Source organism: Dermacentor albipictus, unplaced genomic scaffold (assembly GCF_038994185.2).
Source record: "Dermacentor albipictus isolate Rhodes 1998 colony unplaced genomic scaffold, USDA_Dalb.pri_finalv2 scaffold_24, whole genome shotgun sequence".
Taxonomy (NCBI): domain Eukaryota; kingdom Metazoa; phylum Arthropoda; class Arachnida; order Ixodida; family Ixodidae; genus Dermacentor; species Dermacentor albipictus.
Window position 1 is genome coordinate 2,635,911 of NW_027225578.1, and position 18,461 is coordinate 2,654,371.

Sequence of the window (18,461 nt, forward strand, 5' to 3'; positions counted from 1 at the left end):
CACTCTCTCTCAAGCAGTCATGTTAGACTGATGTATTTCTCAAACAGTCATGTTAGACTGATATAAATACTGTAAAAAAACCCATATTCGTCGTTCTCTATGAGAAGCAGTCTTTCCCTTCATCAACGTCCTCAGCGTGGATAAGTTGGATGACGGCATGGGCCAGCTACCTTCTAATTCATTCCCGACTCCAAACTTGACAACGGATCACGAGCGATGGGATTGAGCCCCCAATCCTGAAAATATGTAGGAAGCTTTTTATTTTTGTTACGCAGAACAAAGGTGCGCAAACTGGGTCAACATATGTATATATATATATATATATATATATATATATATATATATATATATATATATGTGCAAAGGGAATATGTGCGCCCGAATGACAGAGTGAGCGAACAGACTGATATAACTATTGTATGTTGACCGAGTTTGCGCACCTTTGTTTGCGTAACAAAAATAACAAGCTTTCTACATATAACATATATATATATATATATATATATATATATATATATTTATATATATATATATATATATATATATATATATATATATATCGGTCCGCAGAGATAGCGCCCGGGCCAATTAACCGCACACAGCAGTCATGCGAAACCAGTGACAGGAGGCAAAAAAAGTTGCGCTTTAAAGGAGAGGAATTTCGGCTGACCGGGAGGTGCCCGAATGACAAACTGAGGTGCTTGACGAAATTGTGCAGGGTGCACAGGTTCAGGCAGTAGCGATGTCGGGACATCATGCAGACCATTGCAAAAAAGTGCCCATGCATGCTCAAGTCTGACAGCACAGGTGCATTGGGTAGATTTGGGGTTGAAAAGTGCAGATGGATGCACGAGGCATTTTGCTTACTAACTGCATTAGCACAACTTCTATCGGAATCTTGAGTGAGTGAAAATTTTATTCAATATGTCCGGCGTTTGGCCGGGGTGGGGCCATAAGCACCGCAGCCTAGCTATTGAGTCCTTGGACACGGACGGCTTCCTCGGCGTGCCGCACGCCCGACAGTTGATCGGCGAGGTCGTGGCTGAGCCGACCTGCCTCGCATCGCGCCCCGCCATTCGAGACTGTCATGCCTACCCCATTCGTCGGGGACTCCTGCTGCTTGCTACCGGTGTATTCCCACAGCAAGTGCTGTTGCGTCGCCCTGTAGCTTCGCCATTATCACACGCTTTGCAATCGTCGGATGAATAAAGGTCGGGGTAGCAGGGGTGAAGGATCGCCGGGTTCGGATACGCGTGTGTCTGCAATTGCCTCCTGGCAACCACCTGTTTCTTGTTTAGTTTGACGCGCGGTGGTCGGTATTTGAATCTGTTTAATGTGTAGTGTTGCGGGCTGCCTCTGAAAGGGGTCATGCAATCCCCCCCCCCCCTCGTCCACTCCCGCATCGCTCTCGCGGTGGGTGAGACGTCGGGATTGCAGGCGCGCGCCGCGGGTCAGCAGCAAGTCCTTTAGCCGCTGCGTGGGCCGTCTCGTTGCATGGGAGCGGAGGGTCCGTGTGGGCTGGGTGCCATACGAAGAAACTGTCGTTTTTGCAACAAATATTGCCGTAGTAAATTTGGAGAATGCGGGCCACTTCGCGGGAGATCCGGCCGCTAGCGTAGTTGCGTATCGCTGCCTGCGAGTCGCTTATTATCGGCTCGTCGTCCGTGGTGGCTACCGCGAGGGCAATCGCCGCTTCCTCGGCCGCCTCCGTCTCTTCTGTGCATACAGCCGCGCTCGCGACAGAAGTTCCGCTGTGCTCCGTGATTGCGACCGCGAAACCGCGTGGCCCCTATCTTAACGGGGCGCGTCTACGTAAACTGTTTCTTTGCTAGTGCCGTATTTCTTTTCCAGGTCTCGCGCGCACCTGATGCGCCGGCGGACGTAATACGTCGAGTTCATGTTTTTCGGTAACGGCGAAACGATGATGTGCTAGCGATTCGGTGTAGGTATCCCGAACTTTTCGCCGTGCTGCGCGGAGTAGCTGGTGCCCAGCGCCCAGTCTTTGCCAAACGATCGTATGCTGCGCGACGTTGTGCGTTTCGATTGTCTCATCTAGGGTATTGTGTAACCCGAGTTCGAGAAATTTTTCTGTGCTAGTATTGATCGGTAACCCGATGGCACAGTTGTACGCCTTGCGGATGAGGCGGTCCAGCTTAGTTCGTTCGGTCACCTGCCACTTGAGGTAGCAGCCAACGTACTTTATGTCACTGGTTATGAACGCCTGTACCAGGAGGGTCATATTCCTTACCTTCATTCCGCTATGTGCATTTATGATGCGTTTAAGCAACCTGAACGCTTCATCGACCGCACGCTCTAGTCTGCATCCGATTTCGCCGTTGTGGCCGTTGACTGACAGGTTCAAACTGAGAACCCTATTGTTTTGAACCTGCCGGATGACGGTGCCGTCCGATGTAACTAATCTAATTTCTCTGTCTGAGCGCTCGGCGTTCTTGGACTTGAGGCCTCTGCGCGTGGGTCTGTAGAGCAGGAGCCCTGATTTGGCCGCGGAACATTCGAGGCCCGTAGCGCCGTCGACGGCCGCCTGCAACGTTGGCTGTACGTGGCCGTCATTTCCCTCGGCCACCCAGAGCGTTACGTCATCGGCGTACAAGCTGTGGTGGAAGCCTTCTATCTCTGCTAGTTTCCGGGGTAAACAGAGAAGCATGAGGTTAAATGAGCATGGGCGAGATGACGGAGTCCTGCGGCGTGCCCGTGCAACCCATGTCTCTGTCTTAGGATTCCAGTCCGCCGATCGCTATGCGGCCCCGGCGACCCGTAGGGAAGTCCCGTACGTAGTCGTACTTTCTCTCGCCCAGTCCCAATGCTTGTATGCTTTCAAGTATCGCGGCGTGTTTAACCCATTAGGGACCGGTTTCTTTATTTTCTTGCTATCTTGAAATAAATCTCATATCTTAACTTACATTTATACTACTAATTCACATGCAAGAAATTATTACTCTTGCCTAATTAGTTTTTGAAATATAGCCCGTGACCATATGGTCACAGTGGGCCCTTACGTTACAGCAAAATACGCGAAGTTAAAAACATTTATTTCAAGCCATGAAACATCACAAAAAACATATATAGCGAATAGTCGAGCACTTATTTAGTGCGATATGATATAAATAATAGAATACACATGCGGACGTCATATTTGTGCACCGCGCGGTTGCAATTATCTCATGTACACCTCCACCTTTTGCCATTAGGTATTGGTGCACCAAAGTGGGCCACTTGGTCATACCGAGTACCAGTCAGGACATCACCAGTCTTTGGTATTCTGCGTTGACCAGGTCCTCTAGGCTTATTGTTCCATCGCATCAGGTAGCTTTGTGCAATTTGCCTGCGGAATTCCACCTGCGTGACGTTGAACCCTGTGCTACGAATTAGCGCCTATCCGTTGCTGATAGATACATCGCAAAGTGAAGTGAAAATCGGCCACCACCACTTTTTGCCATGGATTGCAATCCTATAGGCACCTGCATTTGCATCCATCCGGTCCGTACCTCCTATAAATCTTGTACTTAGCAACAGTGTTCGGATGGGCCAGCTTGATTCGCTTCTTCTCAACATACGAGTACTTGCCCTATCGAGTACGGCATTGTCAAAAATATCGAACAACTCAGCAAGTGAAAAGACCCTGTAAGCAGCAAAGTTTTGGTCGGGAAATATGCCAAGGCTTGTCTGGAGATCCCCCTTCGTCCACTTAGAAGCAGTGGATAATTTTGCCGGAATGGCCGCATCAACTACAGAAGAAGAAACCTCTGATATTCTGTCACCTTGCTCGCCGGGGTCGTCATCGTCCGAGTCGCATCCACCAATGCGGCGTCCGTCAGAGAAAACAGTTTCAGCGCCGGCTAATAGCTACCACCTGCTTAGAATGTCAATGAGCCCACCTGAGCCTTCATCGGCCGAGTTTTCATCCAAATAGGTGCTAGCCTCTGGCGGCTCGATATAAACCACTGACACATCGTCATGTTCCTTTATGACTGCTTCGCTATTTCTTCCAACATCAACCTATTCAGACAATAAAATAAGAAATAACCACTGTGGGAACGCGCCAGGTGCCGTGCACGAGATGAGAATGCAGTTAAAAAACATAAAAAGTTAGGTAGCCTAAAGGCCTAGCGTGACCATATGGCAACGCGCAAGATAACACGCACGTTCATGGATAAATCAAACATTATTCTTTCACAAATGCTCATCGAAGGTCACATATTCAAAGAGCAATACGGAGGTAAGGATATCTGACTATTTCTTAAACAAGTAGTAAAAAAAAACACACTTACCCCTTGGAGCGATGCATGGCAACGCTACTCGCAGAGCAATACTTATTCCTGCATTTGCGAGGGGCTCCCACAAAAAGACTGACAGCTGCTGCCACTTGGTATCCATAAAGGGAACTCTAATCTGTCAAACGGCACGTTAAAGGCGATTTTGGTGCCGTTTTGTTAATCTTAATTAATTGAAATCCACTATGCAGACTAACGTAACCATATGGTCACGCTGGTCCTTAATGGGCGTTGTCGAACGCCTTCTTGAGATCGAGCCGGAGTATTGCTTTTGTGAATCACGTGAAATTCTCTACGATTTGTTGTTTGAGTTGAATCATGACGTCCTGCGTGGAAAGGCCACGACGGAAACCCAGCATCGTGTGCGGTAGCATGTCTCGGTTCTCGAGGTAGTTGGTAAGGCGAGCGAGAACCGAGTGAACCATGATTTTGCCGACGCAGGACGTCAGGGATATTGGCCGCAGATTGTCGATCTGTACCCGTTTGCGCGGTTTGGGGCTCATAACCACGAGCTCAACATCGCGCCCGCGTTCCAGCAGTCGTTCATGTAATCCGTCAGCCGTTCTATCGACTCGTCGTCCAAGTTACGGAACGTTTTATTGGTTATCCCGTCCGGACCCGACGCCGATTTTCTGTTGAGCTTGTGCAGTACCACCATCACCTCGGTGACCTCGTCTAGTCCTCGGTGACCTCGTCCAGTCCTCGTCTAGCTGCGCGTTACGCTCCCCCTTTCCCGCGTGCCCCGGGTGCGCGACGGGGCTAGGTGCCTTGACGTAACGGGTCTGAACGGCTTGTAGAAAGTCCGCGGACGTGCCTTCGTAGTCGTGTGCTAGCCTGTTGACCTTATGCGCGTGCGCTGTTTTGGTCCCTTATGAAAATGGATTTAGAGTTCCTTTAGAACTCCTAATGAGTTCCTATGGAGTCAAAAGGGACTCTATAGGAACTCGCGATCTATAGAGTCGTCCGCATAGAATCTCTATAAGAAGTCTATAGAAACCTTTCTATAGAAACAAGTAATTTCACACACAATAGATGTTCTATAGAGGGTGTATTGACGTCCTATGTACTGAATTCTATAAAGTAATTTTTATAGAATGTCTTTAAAACTTCTAACGCGACCTGTCTATAGAATGGCTCTCCATTCGTTCTCTATAAATGTTCTATAGAGATTGTATTGATATCATATGTACTAAATTCTATAAAATAATGTCTATAGAAAGTTTTTAACACTTCTAATGCGGCTTGTCTATAGACTGACTCTCCATTCACGCTCTATAAGCAGTCTATAGAGGGTTTATTGTCATCATATGTACAATATTCTATAAAATAATGTCTATAGAAAGTTTTTAACAGTTCTAATGCGACTTGTCTATAGACTGACTCTCCATTCACCCTCCATAAATGTTCTATAGAGGTCGTATTGACATTTTATGTACCAAATTCTATAGAAAAAAATTTATAGAACGTTTTCGGAAACGTTCTATAGAGGTCGTATTAACATCTTATGTGTCAAATCCTACAGGAAAATGTTAATAGAACCTTTTCAGAACTTCTAATGCGGCCTGTCTATAGAATGGCTTTACATCCTCCATAAAAGTTCTATAGAGGTCGTGTTGACATCTTATGTACCAAATTCTATAGAAAAATTTATAGAACGTTTTCAGAACTTCTAATGCGGCCTGTCTCTAGACTGGCTCTCCATTCCCGTTCTAAAAGTGTGCCATCATATGGCATACGTACTGAGTTCTGTAAAGGAACGTTTATAGGAAATTAAACAAGCTAAAGTGCGGCCTGTCTAAGAACGGCTCTATATTTTCACTCTATAAACAGTACCCAGTATCCAGTGCATCGCCGGATTATGGGTCCAGTGCCGCGCGCTGGATGCATGGGGCGCTGGGCAAGCGCGGCGTACTGGCAGGCGCTGGTTACTGGTGCGAAAAACAGCTCTAGCGCGTTAAATACGTGGTGCCTGGACACCGTATGTATTTTTTTTAAATACAGAAAGCAACAGATAGCGTTTTAGTACAATATAAATCGAAAAAATGAACATGTAAAAACAGAAGTGCTCTGACCAGGATTCGATCGTCGTACCTGCAGATCCCCAGCCCGGCTCATTACCGCTATCGCCGCGTCAGCGTAGGGACATGGGCGGATAATTTAGCTTATCAAAATCGAGAAGCAGTTTTAGTTTCACAGAGAGAAGTCTTGCACAGACGTGGTAGATGCGCTATCGGCCAGCAACTAAAACTCACGCCTGTACCTCAAAGAAAAATTTGCTCTCCATATTCAATAGTGTGCTCGGAAGTGCCATAACATCGACTGCGATTGGTATTTTAGCTTCGAAAAAAAGTCCTAAATGAACCACCGACCCGGGACGCTGCATGAATGGGCTGTTACTGCCGATTTCGATAGCCGTTTCTTGTTCTTCACGCGAGGGGTATGCAATGTTTTCTTAGTTCAGTGATGCCTTTCAGTCTACACGTCTGTCTAGCCATATATATTCGTCAGAGAAACGCAGGCTAGTGCTGGGAGCCTTCGGCGACAGCACATATACCTGCGTTTATGATGCGTCACATCGGCGCTCCTCACTTCTTGTGCTGGCACTGTAGACATGAAAAAATTGTTTATTTAAAAGCACCGATGCGAAATCTGAAATATAAAGTAATTTATCCTTTTTAGACTTCTTGATTCTTGAGGTTAGACGCGCCGATAGCGTGCAGACGGACTCGGCGGATACGCTATGCCTAAGCTTCGATGGGGACTGATCTCGGCGCGGGTAGCTGGCGAAAGCTAAAATGTGTGTATTTGAGCCTCAGAACTCTTTTTAGTACAATAGGGAAAGTGGAAGCGCACGAATCGCCTCAGCCTTGTTATCGATGCGATAATATCAAGCAACGGTAGGCATCGAACTCGGGGTCCGTTCGAGCGCGTCTGAACGACTTCTGGATTTCATGTCCACTCCACAACACTGCGACAATGGCGATAACTCCCAGTCATACGTTACGTGCGAACTACTAAAATAGCGGCGTCCTCCGTCTATGCGTGGTTTCGTTAAAGAATTTAGCTGTCCGCCCTGTCACAAGGCAAAATGCAAAAAACGAAAGTGATTTTCAGTGTCACATGTGCACGAATAAACAAGGCAGCTCACGCACCTTTATTCCATGCTGCGACACGAAATAGTTCTATGACCCTAAGATATAGCGTTATTTAGGACAAGAGACTAGTATCAAACCATGAAATTGTATAAAGCATTTAATATTCAGCAGCGCTCGTCCTTGCGTGCTGGAGCCAGCGCGGCACAAACACAACCAGCGCCGTTTCCAATGCGAGCGTCTCTTCCAGTGTGACCCAGCTCTTATCCAGCGTTCTCACTGGTCTCGAGTGAGTCCCAGCGAGCGCCAGCGTACCCAGTGCGATCCAGTGCTTAAAAAAAAGAAAGAAAAAGAAAAAAGAAGAACGCGCTGGTTTCACACTGGAAGGCACTGGAAGACGCTGGTTCTTGCAATCGGCATTTCAGAGGTTTTTTACTATCAAGTAAGAGCATCGTTAAAAAGACACTCATTGACCAAGGCAAACATCACACTAATCGAAATTAGGAAAACCAAAGAAATATAACGGAAGCGCGCATTGTGGTTTATATCGCATATGCAGGTAAATCACAAAGATGTATACCAAGAAACACTAAGCAAAACTGCGCCTTAGCAATCGCGTCATATCTATTTGCTGGCATGCAGTGACTGCAGCACTTGGGGCGGAAACAGATCGAACGCCGCCGCAAATTTCTGGCACATACCACTCAAATGCACGCTGCAGAAACGATTTTTTTTTTCAAGGAATCTTGAACAGCCACAGACCACATGAGCGCGATCCGCGCATGATAAGCGCATCGCCACGAAAGCAAGATAGGGAACACATAAGCGTAACCTGTACCTCACGGGTAAAATTAAACATCATCGTATATACGTTGCTGTGCGACGGACACAAGCGCACGGAAACATCACACACTGCACACGTGTACCTCCGAGGTTGTGTCGACAATTTCTGGGCTACATTTAAACGACAGCAGGAAGTTACTTCAATGAGAAACGAAGTGAGGGCACAGGCACTGCAGGTAACGGCTGCGCATAAAGTCAGTTAGGGTTTTAAGGCCAGTGACCGAGGTTGAAATCGTTAAAATCACACCGCAGCGATAGCTTACACAGGGTAAATTGTCGAGATCTTGAAGGCCATGCTTTTTGCTGACTACATGTGGCATAAGCGATTCAAAAGCAAGAATACTGCATGTAATTTATTTCTGCCTTAAACTATAGCACACAATATGAGCATGTCAATGTTTCTTCTTGTCTAGCAACATATGTATGTAGTTCGGCTCAAAGGCCGGCTCAAAACGGCACAAAACCTGCTGTAGTGGGTATTATTGTAGGAATCACGGAGGCCACAGCAGCCGCACTATTATACAGACGGCGCTGGCGGCGCCGGTATTTTCGTATTCAACGCGACAGGTAGAATACGAAGCTACGGCGTGTTGTTATTGCTCCGTCTTCAACGGTTGTCGTGCGAGCTGCGTCGATGTGTTTGTTTGACCGTGTGTTATTAGGTTTGCTGTAATGAAATGAGACGTAGTTCGCGAGCACGAAAGTGCCAGAAGATGGCTTGAGTCTCGCTGTAAGCACGCCGTATGCGTGGCGCTCCAGCTAAATGTGGACCAACGATTTTCATGCCATGGAGTGCGTTCCCTTTGTCTCCGCTTGTGTTCGTGGAAAGTTTGGTGGACGGCGCAGAGAAGTAATGCGTATTATTAGCGCGCCTCAGCTCGTCCACTACCCAGTGGCTTGTTTGCTGCAAGTAACATCGCAGACGCATCACTGGAAACTTGGAGAGTGCCTTTCGACCTCGTCGTACTGTTGAAACGGTAAGCAATCGTGCTCGCCAACTACACGTGCGTTCATCCGTGTTGTGTGTGCTTCCCGTGTGTGTATAGAGTGCCTTGCGAACGTAGTAAGTGGAACACCCACGACAACAGTGAACCCTGTGCTGATGCTTGCTACGCGCTGGTTGTAAGAATTGTGTACGCAACTCTATTGCCACAGTGCGGAATTGATAATCCTGATAAGCGTTTGCTTCCCCTGAGAAAAGTTTCGGAAATCGTGTTCGCCTTGTGCAGTTGTGCGTGAGCTCCCGCCTGTCTGCTAAAGTTGCATAGTAACGACCCGTCTACCTCTTCATCGATTCTTTCTTCAATGACGTTTCCTCACTTATAAATGCTTCGACGTTGTGCACAATCTCTGCTTACGAGGTTTTTGGCTAACGAACAGTTCTAAGAAAAAAATGTAAGCCAATCACAGCTTGCTACTAGTACAGCTTTATTTCCAAGGCAAGATGTGTTGACATAACTGACTTAACTAAGCATGACAGGGGAACGTTGCCTATACTAAGTAATGGAAAAAAAAAAACATTAAGTTTAGATTGTAATCTGCTGCTGCGGTGCGTCCAAAACTTTATTTGATGTAGAGGTCCGCATTGTCATGACATTCGATGATTTCGAGCATTTGCTCTCTTACCACATTAGTGCAGACATTGTTTTCGTGACTCTTTTAGGTGCTGATTGCATGTTTTCACGATATCACAGCTTTATTGTGCCACTGCTTTAAGCTAACATAGAATTGATTTTGTAGTGGCGAGGCCGTGACCCACAACATTAACTACAAGATCGAGGAGCCCCAAGAAATGCCGACCCTGTGGATATATGGCTGCAGCAGCATGGCGTGTGATCTGGATCGTCATGACAGGTGTGTATGAAATGTACGTGTTCCAAAAAGGGGGCTTGGTGTCATTCATGGTGAAGTTTGTCGACACATTACTTAATGCAGCATACTAAAGAGACTAAATATTTATGCAACCTTATTGAACTTGCTACCTATTAGTGTGCATAGCCATTATGCCCACATGATTGTGTTCTGTATAAAACTATACCCAACCATTCCTGATGTTTAGTATTTCTTTTGCGTAAGTTGCTTACCTGCAAGTTACATATATTTTTTGCTTTGTACATAGTGTATTTATGATTTTTTATTGGGGTTTTATTCTTTGAAAGCTATTTCCTATGCTGTACCCCTATTTGCATATTTTTTTTTCTGTTTGTGCTAGAATCTCGTGCAGTTTTCTGTGCATGTAGGAATTCGAAGGGTAGTGGACTAAATATGTCACAGGTCTAAGCACGTAGTGTGCACATCTTTGTTTATCATTGATATCTTTACAGTTACTTCTCTGTTCCCATAGTAACGGCCACTGCAAAATACACATTTGGTGAGCTTTAATTTCTTGAAAATTAATATGAAGGTCAGTATTTACTAAGCTGCATTTACTTCTGTAGTACATAGGCACAGACTGATATGGATACCTTGTTGACCTACATAGGATGCCTTTTTTGTTTGTTGCATTAAATATGGGGGCTCACCCACATCTCTTACTATATATGTGGTATGCCTCATCGATTTCACTTGTCAGTTTTTACGGTGGATGAAAACAGATGAACGATTGTAATCCAACATGAAGCCCCGTTGTGGAAATGTACGGCCAAGTTGGATGACCATACTGGATCTCTTATACACATGAGAAGATACCGGCCAGTTTGCCGTATGTACGCTTGACCACATGTGAAAGGGATACAGTGCACTCACTGCCTGTGACACACGACAAATTTGGTGGTATCTTTCACCGAGCAAGCCTCCCTTGCCTGCTTGCCTTTCTCAGTTCTCTTGCACACTGCTGTGCATATGGCACCCTGAAAAGAAAGGCTTGCTTAGATACCACTAAATTTGTCTTGTCTGTCAGGGGTAGTGTAGTCTATTCTTGTGATCATGTGTATATTTGGTCAAATGTACATGCAACAGATTGGCCGGTGCCTCAACACATACCTAAGACAGCACCATAATTCACTCCCCGGATCAGTATGTTCGTCCCACTTGACCATGCACCGATGGGACTGGGGCTGCGCACCTGATTTAGACTGTTCATCTGTTTTGTTCAGCTGCGGCAACCAATTGGCCAACAACATCGCTGAGGAATGCCACATAAAAAGACTGGGTCACAATCTGTTTACTGAATTGTCCGAAACCTTCGTAGTAACAAATTTGTTTGTTGCAACTAGTTTTATGCACGTTATTTCTTGTTAAATTTTCTGCTTGACCTATAGAGCAGTTATGCAATCAGTTTTCAAAGTTACTTGATTAGTATAATTTTTGTTTTCTGTTTTTTACATGCCAGGTTGCAAGAAGGACCCTTTTTAATTAAAACTGAATTAACATTTCAATTGCAATTGGGCAGTCTTATCATTGCGTTTAGGATACATATCAGTGTACATACCCGTACTAGATTAGAAACTAATTGTTTCAATAACTCAAAAAGCACGAATATACTGTGTCCATTGTATCTGACAGTGACACCGCGACTGTGTTCCAAATACCACAAATTGGCAGTTATCCATCATAGTTTGCGAAAACAACTTAAAACATTATTGTTCCCCATACAATGCATACTTAGATGCCCAAGCTCCATGCGAGAAATTTATTATTCGCATATTAAGCATAGTACATACCAACTATGGCTAATAGCGGATGGAATATTAATTTTGTCTACCGCTCAGCAATAGAAGCCAGTAGGTCATTCCCTTTTCAAAAAAAAATTTTTCTATGCATAGTGTGACATCTGTATAGGACTCTTAGCTCATGGGTGTTCCTGCTTGCTTATGTTATAAATGGGAATGTGTTGTCATTGCAAGATGAGATTAATGTGTGACTAGGCTGTTGTCGTTCGGAGATGCTTTTTGTCATCAGCAATGATATTCTACTGCCAGGCACATTGGCCCAGTGCTGATGTCACCGAATCTTGGGAAAGTAAAAATATTCTCAGAAGTGATTCTCAAAAGAACTGCCACTGTTTGGCAGAGTGGTGGGGAGGTGGGGCGTTCTGCCACCTTTCTGTTATAATTTTTTTCTGAAATACTGAAATGAAACTTAGCATAATGCTACAACTATATAGATATTTGTGGCATGTTTGTGCCTGCTAATACATTATGACTGAATGTTCATTACACCTTTTGAAAATTAATTTCAATTTTATTTTCCAGGCTCCACCGTCGCCGTTACTAGACGGACCAAATGAGGCCAAAAACTAGCCTTTCCTCGCTCCGTTCCTGGGAAGTGAAATAGCAGGTGGTCATGTAAGAATGAACTTGCAACCATGTGGGCAGTAGCCAAAGCTCCCTACAGTTCATGCTGGTGGTGGAATGATAAGACAAACCGCAATATTTATTTGTTTACTTATTCACTTAATATTTATTTATTCATATCTCATGAATACTGTGCAGTTTTTTTAGCAAGGAGTCAGGTAAAATAAAGAAATATTGTTGCATCAAAGTAAACGTTATTTGAAAAAGCATAATTCACGTAGCACGAATTCATGGAAACTGTAAATTTTGAAGAAACAGAGCAGTAAGGTTAACAAATCTTATATAACAAAAAAATGAGATCACATTTCTGTTGGACCTAATACCATAATTTAATCTGTCAAATTAGAGATACCATATGCTGCTCTAATATACAATCACTAATTTATGAGTAGATGCGCGAAACTCTCAAACGTTGCAACAATTTCATGCTAGCTGTAAATTCATATATACAGTTTGTTGACTTTAGACATAGCAGATGGAGTCTGCAGAACTATGATATCTCTTTCTGGCACAGAGACGAGCATTAGTAAGCTTCGTGGTGTTATTTTTCTTAAACCTGCCAAATAGTCCTTCCTGCAACAGGTAGAATTCTCAAATGCCGCAAACTTAATTCAAATTAGTGCTGTGGTTGTCTCAAAAGTATTTCTGTATTTTGGATGTATTTGAGTAGGAAAATTTACAGAATTAACGAACTTGTGCTAGCTCTTTTTTTTATTTACAGTTGCAAACTAAGTCCTTTTCCTTCAAGTTTTGCTATTTTCAGCAAATTTTAATAAAAATTGATGGTGTTAATGTAAAAACTATAATTTAAACATTTTTAAATGTATCAAACCTCATCAAATTTGGTTGCATAGTTGCCGAGAAAAATGATTTTACTGTTCATGTGCATTACATAGGAGCTCCTGAGCTAGATCTCTTTTTTAGTCATTGCGTGTGTCGGTCTGGTTTGTATTTCTCACCCTAATTAGAATATTGGCTCTGATCTCAAAATTGTTTCCCTTACAACGAAATACAAGCTTTTAAACTTTTTACGATATATGCTGTACTGCTCTATGATAACCCCTGTTTGCCACATTTTTGCAGGGCCTACCAGTGCTAATTTTACACATAAACATAGACTAAAATGCTGTGTGGTTTCGGTATATGGTGTACTTATCTGTGAAAGCCATTATTTGCCACATTTTTGCAGCGACTGCCAGTGTTATTTTTGCTCAGACTAAAATGCTGTGTCGTTTCGTCAGGCTGACACAACACTGCAGTGCACATTCATATCAGTCTATTTTCAGGCTTTAGTATCCAAACATTTAATGTGCACTGCTGGAACAGGCACTCCTTTTGCAGTTTTAATGGTATGGTTTCTTGTCCTAGTCAAGCCTGTTATTGCGAGGTGTCAACTGTAATCAAGTCTGCCACTGATTCTTTTACCTCATGTTTCGTGTGTTTGCACCACCAGCTTGACCTGAGAAGCATGTTGGCAGCTACAGTTTGCATGTTGCAAGTTCTAGTCTGAAGTGTGTATGTCACATATATGAAGCATGTATCTAGTCTGAAGTGCAATAAACATTTCAAACTGAATACTTTGTGGTTGTAGCACCAATTATTTTGCCACTGCATTTACTGTAGTCCTTATTGCCTACAGTAGAACTTTGGTAAATTGCAAGTACTTTACACACATCGGCCTAGCTTTTATAGGCATTTGCTTGTAGGGACTCGATAGAAATATTCTATAGAAATTTGCCTTTAGCATCTCTAAAGAAACTCGATAGAAATATTCTATAGAAATTTCTCTTTAGCACATCTAAAGGAACTCGATAGAAATACTCTATAGAAATTTGCCTATAGCATCTCTAAAGAAACTCGATAGAAATATTCTATAGAAATTTGTCTTTAGCACATCTAAAGGAACTCGATAGAAATATTCTATAGAAATTTGTCTTTAGCATCTCTAAAGCAACTCGATAGAAATATTCTATAGAAATTTGTCTTTAGCATCTCTAAAGCAACTCGATAGAAATGTTCTATAGAAATTTGTCTTTAGCATCTCTAAAGGAACTCGATAGAAATATTCTATAGAAATTTGTCTTTAGCATCTCTAAAGCAACTCGATAGAAATGTTCTATAGAAATGTGTCTTTAGAGTTCCTATAAGAATGCGGTGGCCAAATAACTTTTGAAACTCTATAGGAAAATTCTATAGGCAATCAAAATAAACACAATAAAGTTCTATAGAGAAAGTTCAAAAGACTTTCTAAAAAAACACATTAAAAATTTTTGTAAGGGTGGTCTCCTCAGGATCCAAGAGATGGCGGAGCAATGTTGAGTAAAAAAAATAATAACTAATTACTTGAACTTTCCCCGATGTAATGCCCTAACGGGCCCTTAGGGTACTCAAATAAATAAATAAGAACTACAGGATGCACGGTGCGGTGCACATGACGGGCAAATTTGCACATATCGCATGTATGCTCTCAGATTTTCATGTGAGTGTGCACTTCATGCGCGGAAGAATCGGTATAGTAAAGCCAGCAGGAGCGCAGTAGGTGCTTCTTTATATTTAATTACGTGGTTTTACGTGCCAAAACTATTATATATGCTTAGGAGGCATCCCGTAGTGGAGGACTCTGGCTTAAGTTTAACCACGTGGGTTTCATTAACGTGCACCCAATGCATGGCACACGGGTCCTTTTGCATTTCGCCCCCACCGACATGCGACCACCACAGCTAGGATGTCATCCCGCGACCTAGGGCTTAGCAGCACAACACCAAAGCCTCCACGTCTCTACGGCGGCTTTCTTTTTTTTTTCTCGCGTCTACATCAATCGGCTTCTTTTATTCGATGCATTTTCATACTCATTAAACCTTAAGTTATACGTCTTACGATGGTTTCTTAAAGTTATCATAAGATAGCATCCCATGATACGGATTGACCTGCGAAGTCAAGCTCACGCTGATTAATCCCGCCAAACGCGCAACCGCTCTTTCATATCTACGATAATGAAAACTTGATGACTTCTATTTCAGAGTATGTTGAGTTAGTTGTGTAAGCATGAAATAGTACAGTAAATAATTAACGTTTGGTTTGCTGAACTATATTAACAACTGAAAAAACTCGCTCGAGTGTATTAAAAGCACTGCTATCGGCTTTCAGCTCAGTTTATATAGCGCGCCTAAATCAGAGTTCTCAGGTAGGTCCGACGTAGTGTTGCGAAAATTATATACGTTGAGCGCCGTCTATATAAGATCTTTGACTCGTCCTATTTTTGCGTCAGTCTTTGTTTTATTTCTTTTTATCACTGACAGATTGAGCTTTTCCATTGCTTTATATCTCGCATGAGTATTTTTGTATTTTTATCTCACGTAATGGGCCGTGATCTTCGGACATACCCAGGAGAGAGGGGCAGGGAATATTCGACTGATCGAAAAAAGGAAAAAAAGAAACGGGCAAGTAACAGCAACAAGAGCAGCCAAGGTTGCCACATAAATTGTGTCTCTGGACATTCCTCTGTCAGTGGCAAAAGCCTTATCCAATCATAGTGATATGCCGCAGATGGACGAAAGAGGAGTTATAGTAAAATATACGCCAGCTCCAATTCCATCCCTGGCCACCTCTAGGGGTTCTTGGAACAGGGGCTCACCTAATAAACTGAAAGCATTGCACGGGCGATGTAGAAGGTCCGAAGCTATAGCCACAATCAGAGCACTTCCGCTCGGTTTTTTATCTTGTGCTTCACACTTCCACTGTAGGTCGTTACACGCAGGAGACCGTCTAGCAACAGTTTTTTTATTGTGATCCTTCCAGATGGAGCATGAAACAGGACGGGTATTACATGTGGTATAAGTATGGAACCCACTCACGGTTATCATAGTTTCTCGTTCTGTTTCTGGCAGAATCGTCCAAACGCGCTTCGGCATGAACACGAAGCAAGAACAAAGAGATGGAGATATAGCCTGGATGTTTCTGTAGCGCAGAGAAAAGAACAGTGCACAGATAGCTGTGCTTGCAAAAGGTAGCGGAGAGATGAGGACAGAATTAAGAGGATGGGAATGAACAATAAGCGGAAAAGCAGTGAATGGTGCACAGAGACACAGAAATAGCGAGAGTCATCGAAAGAATGGCCAATATGGTAACAGCAGAGGGAACAAAAGCACGGAAAAGGGCGAAATAAAAAAAAAATTCGTGCATTGAGTGCAAGTTAAAGAACCACAGGTGGTCGAAATTACCCTGGCGTCTGCCTCCAAGGCGTGTTTCATAATCATGGCGCGGTGTTGGCAGGCAAAACACAAGAATTCAATTTAACTTTAACGAAAGCGCTCGCCGGTGTTCACTCAAGCAAGCGATAAAAGTGCCCACGGTTGCTTCGCGTACCCTTTTGCAAATTGTTTGTTTTCTTGCGCATGTTGTTACTTCTGGGTGGAGATGTTGAATTGAATCCAGGCCCTACACTAGATGGCATAGCAGAACAGTTAAAGCTAAGTGCAAGGGATACTCAAGAAATTAAGAAAGAAAAACTTATAACAAACACTAGACTTAATGCAATTGACAAGAAACTTGAAAATATAGCTGGCATTGAAAAACAGATCTCAGAGAACAATAAACGAATATCTAACTTAGAAAAAAAACCAAATGGCTATGGAAAAGAAAGTCGAGGATCTGGAAAACCGGAGCCGTCGGTCCAACCTTGTCATACATGGTTTTGAAGAACAACAAAACGAAACAACAGACATGCTTCTTGAATTGGTCGAGATCCGCCGTGGTTGCTCAGTGGCTATGGTGTTGGGCTGCTGAGCACGAGGGCGCGGGATCGAATCCCGGCCACGGCGGCCGCATTTCGATGGGGGCGAAAATACCCGTGTACTTAGATTTAGGTGCACGTTAAAAGAACCCCAGGTGGTCGAAATTTCCGGAGTCCTCCACTACGGCGTGCCCCATAACGAGAAAGTGGTTTTGGCACGTAAAACCCCATAATTTATTTAATTTCATTGGTCGAAAAGAAGCTTTTAGATGGTATACTTCAGATAAAAACCAAGGGAACCAAAAGAATCCACCGCCTAGGTAAAAAGAGACAAACTGATACTTCTAGACCAAGACCCATATTCCTTAAACTGCCGAGACAAAGTTTTAAGCACTGCACGATGCTCAAGGGCTCAGGTTTCTCTATCGGTGAAGATTTTTCTCTTAATATTCGAGAAATAAGAAAGAAGCTATGGTATTGAACGGAAGAATACCGGGATAGGCAGGAAAGGGTGTCGCTAGTCTACGATAAAGTGCGTATAAATGGTCAACTTTTTGCTTGGGATAGTGACCGCGAAGATTTAGTTGCAGTCCAAAATAACGAAGAGAAGGACGCCTTACAAAAGAGAGTCTCTCGAAGTCGACAGAAGTAACCCTGTTGAATGTGAACGCACGAAGTCTTGCAAATAAAATAGACCAATTCGAAGCTCTTGTTTTAGAAATTGTACCTGACATTATTGCTGTCACAGAAACGTGGCTTCACTTGGATATCTTAGACCATGAAGTATGGCCACCCGGATATGTGATGGTGCGCAGAGATAGGGGCATTAGAGGTGGAGGTGTCGCCACTTTTCTTTAAGAAAGAACTACGATGCACCGTTTTACCAGATAAGCCAGAAATTGAGGCTGTGTGGGGCTAAGTACAGCTGCAGAAAGGCTGCATATTTGTAGGAGCTATCTACAGACCGCCTAACGCTGAGACAAGCTATCTAGAACTTCGGGGTTATATGCATGATCACATGACGAATGAAAAAATTATGATGGTATAAGAGCTTCAGGCGGTGAATTTCAGCTCGACTTTGGAGTGAGGGGAAACCTGCACGGCGTAGCAATTCTGTCGGGGAATTAAGGCGTCGAAAGCGGTTAAAAATAAATCTGATCGCTTTGCGCTGCAGGTTTTCAAGCATGCTGATACCGCTACTTGTGAA

The 18,461-nt window shown here is 43.7% G+C and overlaps 1 long non-coding RNA gene across 1 annotated transcript; it reads left to right on the forward strand.

Annotated features, from left to right (window-relative positions):
• Positions 1 to 8,702: 8,702 nt before the first annotated feature.
• LOC135909076 (uncharacterized) lies at positions 8,703 to 14,003 on the forward strand. Its single transcript, XR_010566561.2, has 3 exons — positions 8,703 to 9,204; positions 9,968 to 10,081; positions 12,421 to 14,003. It is a non-coding gene; the product is annotated as an uncharacterized lncRNA (long non-coding RNA).
• The last annotated feature ends 4,458 nt before the right edge of the window (positions 14,004 to 18,461 follow it).